This window comes from Pangasianodon hypophthalmus, chromosome 8 (assembly GCF_027358585.1).
Source record: "Pangasianodon hypophthalmus isolate fPanHyp1 chromosome 8, fPanHyp1.pri, whole genome shotgun sequence".
Classification (NCBI taxonomy): Eukaryota; Metazoa; Chordata; class Actinopteri; order Siluriformes; family Pangasiidae; genus Pangasianodon; species Pangasianodon hypophthalmus.
Genome location: NC_069717.1, coordinates 28,750,989 through 28,760,363, shown reverse-complemented (window position 1 = coordinate 28,760,363; position 9,375 = coordinate 28,750,989).

The following is a 9,375-nucleotide window of genomic DNA, read 5'->3' as shown; positions in this document are numbered from 1 at the left end:
AAGACAAAGAACGGTTGGTGTTTTTCTGAGTCTCCTTAATTGAACCCACAGAAAAAAAAAAAAAAGCCTAGAAAGAAATCAGGTGTCATGTCGTACATCATGTTTTCTATTACCATGAGGACTGGAACAACACAATAGGAATTCAAACAATCAATAATGAAATGATTTTTTTTTCCATTGGAGACAAGCTACATAGCTACAATATTTAATAATGATATATTTAATAAGCTGTAAAAGTGCAGGCGTGAGTGCAGAAACCCAGCTATTAGAATTTCATTACTACTGCATTTACAAGAATATGATTTACTCAATATTAAGTGCAATATTTCACATATGAAAATAAAATATAAGTAATATTCAACAATTAACTACACGTGTGTGTTAGGCCATACATTGGAAAAAAATCTGTATTTCAATACTTACTATTCACTATGTAGCATATGCTCTGAGACTAATTAACTGTTGAATTGTGCTCTAATGCCTGCTCATACTTCTTTACAGGCATTCATCTGAAGAGAAAGAAAGGTCAGTATTTTTCTGAGACTCTTTCATTAAATCTATTCGAAAACAAACTGCAAGCCTAGAAAGAAATCAAGTGTTATGTCATCCATCATGTTTTCTATTACAATGAGTACTGGAACAACACAGCAGGAATTCAACCAATCAAAAATTAAATGTTTTTTTTTCATTGGAGACAAGATATGTAGCTACAATATATAATGATGCAAAAGTTTAGGCAAATCATCTCCAGCCACTTAATCTGGAAAAGTGCTGCAAGTCAGAGTTCAGAAACTTTAGTTAGACAGCTAGATAGCTAATGTCAATGTATCATGTAAATTCAGAGACTGGTGTGATGTAATTAATCCAAACAATGAATCACGATGGTTTGTGATGTTTATTATCAAATTCTTGAGTACTGAACATCAGAAATGCATTTCTATGTTTAATGATGTAGAATCTACGAGAACATTCACAAGAACATGATTTATCGAATATTAAGTGTAGCATTTCACATATGAACTTAAAATATAAGTAATATTCAACAATTAACTACACTTGTGTGTTAACCCATACATTTGAAAAAAATTCATGGCTCCATCCATTTTTGTAGCCTTTCAGGGCTATGCCTAGAATTACCGGAATCTCAGAGCAAAACAGGAGTTCCCCTTCAGGAACTCGAGCTGCGTCACGAAACGCTATGGGAACGCCCCCGCGTGACCGCGCTCTGAATCACGTGTCTAATCCGTCCAATGGATGGGCGAGACGTCACGGGCGGGGTGACGTAGCGACCCGGAAGCATAAAAGCCCGAGCGGCGAGCCCCGCATCAGCTTCCTGTTTTCAGCAAGCGCTCTATGTTTATTGTCTGTCTTTTTTCCGTCTTGTTTGTGTTTTATCGGCAGCATGCCTAAAGCCAAAGATAAGACAAAGGGCGAGAGCGGGCAGCGCTTCAGGCTGTGTGTTCCTCCCTGTCCGCGATATATTATGGGCGTGGATACACACAGTCTGTGCATTGCCTGTTTGGGAGCGGAGCATGCTCAGTCGGCTCTCGAGGGAGCCGGCTGCGCACATTGCGAGCGTATACCGCTGTGCACTCTTCGCTCCCACTGGGCTCTCTTTGAGGAGGGAGCCCTCACTAGCGTGCCTCGCGGTGCCGGCCCCGCTTCTGCCGAGGCAGAGCGGCGGTTGCGCTCGTGGGGCTCGCAGATGGACCTGGCGGAGGGAATGGAGACGGGCCCGTCCCTTTCTCCTTCCTCACCCTCTAGGTCCACTGTCCCCTCCCTGGGCTCGGAAGCACGCTCTGCGGTTTCTTCCCCCTGGGGAGCGGACTCGGCGCTCCACCTATCGTCCTCCGAGGAGGTCGATGTGGAGAGCGTTGACCCTGAGCCCCAGTCTCCTCAATACGGGGAGCTGCTTGAGGTGGTTACGCGGGCAGTCGCCAAGCTTAACATTGACTGGCCCGCTGAGTCACGGCCTGAGCCTCAGGGCTCTAGACTGGTTCAGCATTTTCTACGCAGTAGGCCGCCACCTCCGCCCCGGAGCCTGCCCTTTTTTCCGGACCTCCACACTGAGGTGTCGAGGTCCTAGAATAGGCCATTTTCAGCCCGGTTGTTCAGCCCCACAACTTCCCATTATGCTAATGTGGTGGGGCTGGACTACTCCGGTTACAGGGCGATGCCCAGGGTTGAACAGACGCTAGCCAGCTATCTGTCCCCTGCTGCTGCATCGTCCCTGAAGGCTCCGGCGTTGCCTACTAAGCCGCTGCGGACCACCTCAGCGCTGGTACGCAAGGCGTACACGGCAGCAGGTCAGGCTGGTGCGTGTCTGCACACCATGGCGGTGTTACAGGCGTACCAGGCCGACCTGCTTAAAGAGCTGGATGAGCAGGGGGAGAGTACGTCTGAGCAGGTAGCTGAGCTCAGGCGGGCCGCTGATCTGTCCCTCCGCGCCACCAAGGAGACCGCCCGTGCTATCGGTCGGTCTATGGGTCATGCTCATGGACGCCCCGCTTACTCCCTCGGGCCTGTTTGGCGACGCGGTAGACTCTGTCGTCGAGAGATACCAGCAGGCCCGTGCTCAGGCGGCGGCGTTCCAGCGGTTCCTCCCCCGTCACTCTCTAGCTCGTGGGGCTGCTGGGCGGGGGCAGCCCCCTCCGTGTACGGCCCCCTCCTACAGGGAGGCCCAAAAACAGAGCGTCGCCTCCCGTGCTCCCCCGAGGCGGGAGCAGGAGTCGCGACGACGCTCTGGGCCCGGCCCTTCGGGCACTAAGGCGGATCTGAGGACCGTCCTCATGTCCAGAAGCCCTGACGGTTTTGTCATGTCTAAGAAGCCCTGACGGTTTTGGCCCAGGGCTTCCGAGGGCGGGCCCCTCTGGGCCGACGCAGCGTACACCTCATCTCACGGTGCCCAGGTCCCCCCGGTGGCCTCAGGAGGTCGATCTGCCAACGCTGCCACCTATGGTGCTTCAGGGCGCAGCGGTCTCCGGCGAGCGCCTCTCCCAGTTCTCGCCCGGCAACGTAGCGGGTCTGGGAGGCTCGCGGCCTCTCCTGAGGCCTTCGCAGCGGTTAGCTCATTTCCCCCATGTCGGTTCGCCGCCTCAGGGCACCCAGCTAACCGCTTCTATTACACCAGAGGTCAGTCTCGAGAGACTGATTCCCTTAGTGAGCTTTCTGGCAGCGTGGAAACTTCTGCCGAATGTGTCTCATTGGGTCCTGCGTACTGTAGAAAGAGGCTACCGAATTCAGTTCGGCTCGCCTCCACCTCGTTTTTCTGGGGTTCTTCCCACTGTGGTGGGTCCCGAGCAGGCTCTGGTATTGGAGCAGGAAGTACATACTCTCCTGAGGAAGGAGGCCATCGAGGTGGTCCCTCCTCACGACAGAGAGTCAGGGTTCTACAGCCGGTACTTCATTGTTCCCAAGAAGGGGGGAGGGCTGCGTCCCATTTTGGACTTGCGGCAATTGAACCTCTCAGTCGCTCGACTGAAGTTCAGGATGCTTACGGTCACTCAGGTCGTGTCTCAGATCAGGTCCGAGGACTGGTTCGTCACGATCGACCTACAAGATGCGTATTTCCACATCTCCATCCTTCCCCCGCACAGGAAGTTCCTGAGGTTCGCTTTCAGGGGCGAAGCTTACCAGTATCGGGTTCTTCCCTTCGGCCTAGCACTCTCACCCCGCACCTTCACGAAGTGCGTGGATGCTGGCCTGGCTCCTATGCGACTACAGGGCATCCGCATACTGAACTATATCGACGACTGGTTGATTTTAGCTCATTCAGAGCAGATGGCGGCTCGGCATCAAGATGCCGTTCTCACCCATATGAAGGAACTGGGGTTAAGACTAAACGCCGAGAAAAGCGTGCTTTCTCCAGCTCAGAGAACCGCTTATCTAGGCGTCGTGTGGGATTCGACCACGATGCAGGCACGTTTGTCTCCTGCTCGGATCGAGTCGGTCCTCACAGCGGTCGCGAGAGTGAAAGTAGGCCGGTCACTCACTGTAAAGCAGTTTCAGAGACTGCTGGGCCTATTGGCAGCTGCGTCCAATGTGATACCGTTTGGCCTGCTGCACATGAGACCCCTACAGTGGTGGCTCAAGACCAGGGGGTTTTTCCGAAACAGAGGAAACCCGCTCCGCATGATCAAGGTCACGCGATGATGCCGCCGTGCCTTAGCTGTGTGGAGAGAACCTGGGTTCTTGTCTCAGGGCCCGGTCCTGGGAGCTCCTGGTCGCCGCGTAGTGCTAGCGACGGATGCGTCCCTCACCGGATGGGGAGCAGTCATGAGTGGCCGTCCTGCCCGTGGTCTGTGGAGCGGCCGCCATCTCAATTCAATTCCAATTCAATTCAATTTTATTTGTGTAGCGCTTTTAACAATGGACATTGTCACAAAGCAGCTTTACAGAAATAAATGGATTCACAAAAATATATTGTAAATATTTAAATTTATCACTGTGAATTTATCCCTAATGAGCAAGCCAGTGGCGACGGTGGCAAGGAAAAACTCCCCGAGATGATATGAGGAAGAAACCTTGAGAGGAACCAGGCTCAAAAGGGAACCCATCCTCATCTGGGTGCAACGGATAGTGCAATTATAAATAAATCCCTTCTATTGTGTACTATATGGACAAATAGTGCAATTGTGCAACCAATAAATTCATCACAGTATTTGCAAGAGGTCCGGCTGGTTAAAATCTATCCACTGTCCACTGATGGAGTCCTGAGTACGAAGCTGCTCGTGGCAACTGCAGCCCCAAAGCCACTACAGCAGTCGCAGTCCCAAGCCATTACAGTACAGCTCCCCATATGTGATCCCCAAGCCATCTCCACAGCCCCCACGTGGCACCATCCCCAGCAATCCAAACAGTTCTTCAGGCAGTCCATATGGGGCCACCCCCAGCAGCAGCGAGCGAACTCAACCGATGAGAACTCCAACCAGAAGTAGGGCATCAGGATGGGTCAGGCAGCAAGGAGGAGCAGAAGGGGTCAGGATCACTGGCATCACTGGCATCTCAGAAGTAGCATGTGTAGCTCGACAGAGAGTGAGGGAGAGAGAGAGATGGAGAGAAAGGAAGAGATTGTTAGGTGAGCTTTTGTCCTCTAATGGTTAAGCACGATGTACTTTGCATGCAGAGTGCAAGCAGGGACTCCGGCAAGACTAGCTATGACAGCATAACTGAAAGGGAGAGCCAGAAGCTAACACAGACATGAGGGCACCCTGGGACATAAGGCAGCCAGCCACTCCACCGTCGACAAACCTGAGTGAACGTGTGAGAGTGGGGGGGCGACAGCATCCAAACATCCCATTTCACCACAACACTCTATGCCTGTGAACCCTCCAGACCTGCCCCTGTACCTAAGAAAACTATTCACAAAAGGCTTGACTAAACAAATATGTTTTCAGCCTAGACTTAAACACTGAGACTGTGTCTGAGCCCCGAACACTAAGTGGAAGGCTGTTCCATAACTGTGGGACTTTGTATGAGAAAGCTCTACCCCCAGCTGTAGCCCGCATTATTCGAGGTACCAACAAATAGCCTGCATCTTTTGATCTGAGTAGGCGTGACGGATCATAAAAGACCAAAATTTCGCTCAGGTACTGTGGCGCGAGACCATTTAGTGCTTTATAGGTCAATAGTAGTATTTTATAATCAATACGAAATTTGATTGGGAGCCAATGCAGTGTGGATAAGATAGGGGTGATGTGGTCATATCTTCTGGTTCTAGTAAGGACTCTCGCTGCTGCATTCTGGACTAACTGGAGCTTGTTTATGCATCTACTGGAACATCCAGACAGTAAGGCATTACAATAATCCAACCTAGAGGTAACAAAAGCATGAACTAATTTTTCTGCATCGTGTAGTGACAATATATTTCTTATTTTAGCAATATTTCTGAGATGAAAGAAAGCAATCCTAGTTATATTATCTACATGAGCTTCAAAAGAAAGACTAGAGTCGATAATCACACCAAGATCTTTTACTGCTGCACATGATGAAACAGAAAGGTCATCCAGAGTTATTATGTAATCAGAAAGCTTACTTCTAGCTGCATGTGGTCCTAGTACAAGTACTTCTGTCTTGTCAGAATTAAGTAAGAGAAAGTTAATAAGCATCCAGTTTCTAATGTCTTTTACACATTCCTCAACTTTATTAAGCTGGTGTCTGTCATCTGGCTTTGCTGAAACATACAACTGTGTGTCATCAGCGTAACAGTGGAAGCTAATACCATGCTTACGAATAATTTTGCCCAGAGGTAGCATATATAAAGAAAAGAGCAGTGGGCCTAAAACAGAGCCTTGCGGAACACCAAACTTTACCTTAGCATGAGAAGAGAAGTCACCATTTACGTTTACAAACTGATAACGATCAGTCAAATAAGACCTGAGCCAGGAAAGGGCTGTTCCCTTAATGCCTACTACATTTTCTAGTCTATTGAGGAGAATAGCATGATCAATGGTATCAAAAGCTGCACTAAGGTCAAGCAGCACCAGCAAGGAGACACAACCCTGATCAGAGGCCAGTAGTAAGTCATTTACAACTTTTACCAGTGCTGTCTCTGTGCTATGATGAGGCCTAAATCCTGACTGATACATTTCATGAATGTTATTCCTATGTAAGTATGAGCATAGCTGCTGTGCTACAACCTTTTCAAGGACCTTGGAAATAAAGGGGAGGTTTGATATTGGCCTGTAGTTGGACAGTTGACAGGGATTGAGGTCAGGTTTTTTAATCAGGGGCTTGATAACTGCTAATTTAAAAGATTTAGGTACATAGCCAATGCTAAGGGAAGAATTGATTATCTTTAAAAGAGGTTTGATTGTTTCAGGAATTATCTGTTTGAGGAAACAAGTAGGTAAAGGATCTAGCATACAGGTTGATGATTTTGATGATGAAATTAGTGAAATTAGTTCAGTCTCTTCAAGGGGACTAAAGCGTTGTAGTTGTTTATCTAATATTATCATATTATCATCTACAGGGTTAGTTATAGAACTGTCCGGTTTTAAATTAATAGTCTGAATTTCTAGCCTGATATTTTCAATTTTACCATTGAAAAAATTCATGAAGTCATCGCTGCTATATAATGATTGTGTGCGTGTTTCTATTGTGGTCTTATTCCTAGTTAATTTTGCTACAGTATTAAATAAGAATCTAGGATTATTTCTGTTATCTTCAATTAGGGTGGAGAGATACATTGATCTAGCAGCACTAAGAGCTTTCTTATAGCTCAATAGGCTCTCCTTCCATGCTATTTGAAATACTACCAAGTTAGTTTGACGCCATTTACGTTCTAGTTTTCGAGTGGTCTGTTTTAAAGTTCGTGTGTGATCGCTATACCAGGGTGCTAGCTTTTTCTCCCTAATTATTTTTCTTTTAAGTGGAGCTACCTTATCTAGTGAGTTGCAGAACGTTGATTCTAAACATTCAGTTGCCTGGTCAAGTTCTTCGGGATCAGACGGTGATCCAATCATGGTTGATAAATCTGGGAGATTACTGATAAAACTCTGTGCAGTTGTTGACGTGAACGTACGTTTGACACGGTGACGTGGCAAGGTGCATATACTATGATTAATACACATTTTAAATGAGATGAGGTAATGATCTGAGATAGCTTCAGACTGTGGACATGAGACTATATTTTCTATATTTAATCCGAATGTTAGTATTAAATCAAGAGTGTGACCACCACTATGGGTGGGTCCTATTACATTCTGATTAACCCCTACAGAATCTAGAATGGACACAACTGCTGTTCTCAGAGGGTCATCTGGATTATCAAAATGAATATTAAAGTCTCCAACAATTAATGCCTTGTCTAAAGAAACAACCAGGTTAGAGATGAAATCCGCAAATTCACACAGGAATTCAGAATATGGCCCTGGGGGTCTGTAAATAATAATTACTGGAATCACCTGGGTAGACTTATTTTTAGTGGCTACGTATGTTATGTTAGAATAAAGAACTTCAAATGCGTTGAATTTATGACTAGGTTTTTGTGTGACGGCTAGATTATCATTATAAATGACTGCGACGCCTCCTCCTTTGCCAGTTAGACGGGGCTGATGTATGTAACTGTACCCGGGAGGACTAGCTTCATTTAATGCTACAAACTCGTTTGGTTTAATCCACGTTTCTGTTAAACACAGTACATCAAACTCCTGATCAGTAATGATTTCATTAACAATAAGCGCTTTAGACGTAAGAGATCTAATATTCAACAGTCCTAGCTTCAGATCAACAGTGCTGGCTATGCATTCGGTATGGTTTAATTTTATGTTAATTAGATTACTAAAACAAACTGTCTGAGTATGTCTATAATTTTGTTTAGCTCGGGGAACAGACACAGTCTCAATACGGTGGAACCTAAGTGACGACTCAGTGCAGCTAGCAGACGGTCGGTTTAGCCTGCTTGTCTGCTCCCTGGCCTTGGCCCTGGATTGTCACCGATTAACTAGGCCTGTTCTGAGACTATGTGCTATGCTGCAAGAAATGAGAGCAGCACCTTCCCGAGTGGGATGGACACCGTCCCGCCCTAACAGGCCAGCCTTGCCCTCAAAGTTAGTCCAATTATCTATAAAGCCCACATTGTTTTCGGAGCACCACCTGGACATCCAGCAGTTCAGCGACCATAACCTGCTGTAAGCTACATCGCCATGCCGCATTGGGATGGGGCCAGAGCATACTACAGCATCGGACATCGCCTTCGCTAATTTACACACCTCTACCAAGTTAATCTTAGTAACCTCAGACTGATGAAGGCGTATATCATTAGCTCCTACATGAATAACTATCTTTGAGAACCTGTGCTTGCCTAAGACCCTAAGATTACCTGCTATGTCCGGCGCCCTGGCTCCCGGTATACACCTAACTAAAGCTGCTGGTGCCCCTAAAGGCCTAGCTAATTTCACGTGCCGCAAGATAGAGTCACCTATAACCAGAGCTCTTTCAGGTTTCTCAGTGGGTGCTTCACTGAGGAGAGCAAACCTGTTGGACACGTGAAGCGGAGAGGAGTGGTGCTCCTGTGGGCGAGCCTTAGCGTTAGCTTTGGCTTTGCGATTATGCCGCCGAGTCGTCACCCATTCGCCCCGCTGTGAGGGCTCTAATGCCGGAGTTGGGGGATTACTAACTCCGCCTAAGGCATCCAGACTTTCCCCTACAGAAACTACGCTGCTCTCACTCTCACTAACCCTCTCTAGAGACTGGATGCGCACCTCTAATGCAGCAATCTTCTCCGTCAGAGAGCTAACTAACATGCATTTATCACAAATAAAGTTAATACTAACGACGGAGGAAGAGTGACTAAACATCCTGCACTCAACACACTGAACAAGCTGAATGTTAGACATGTTGTTTAACGCACCTTAGTCGAAGATTTGTTGATAT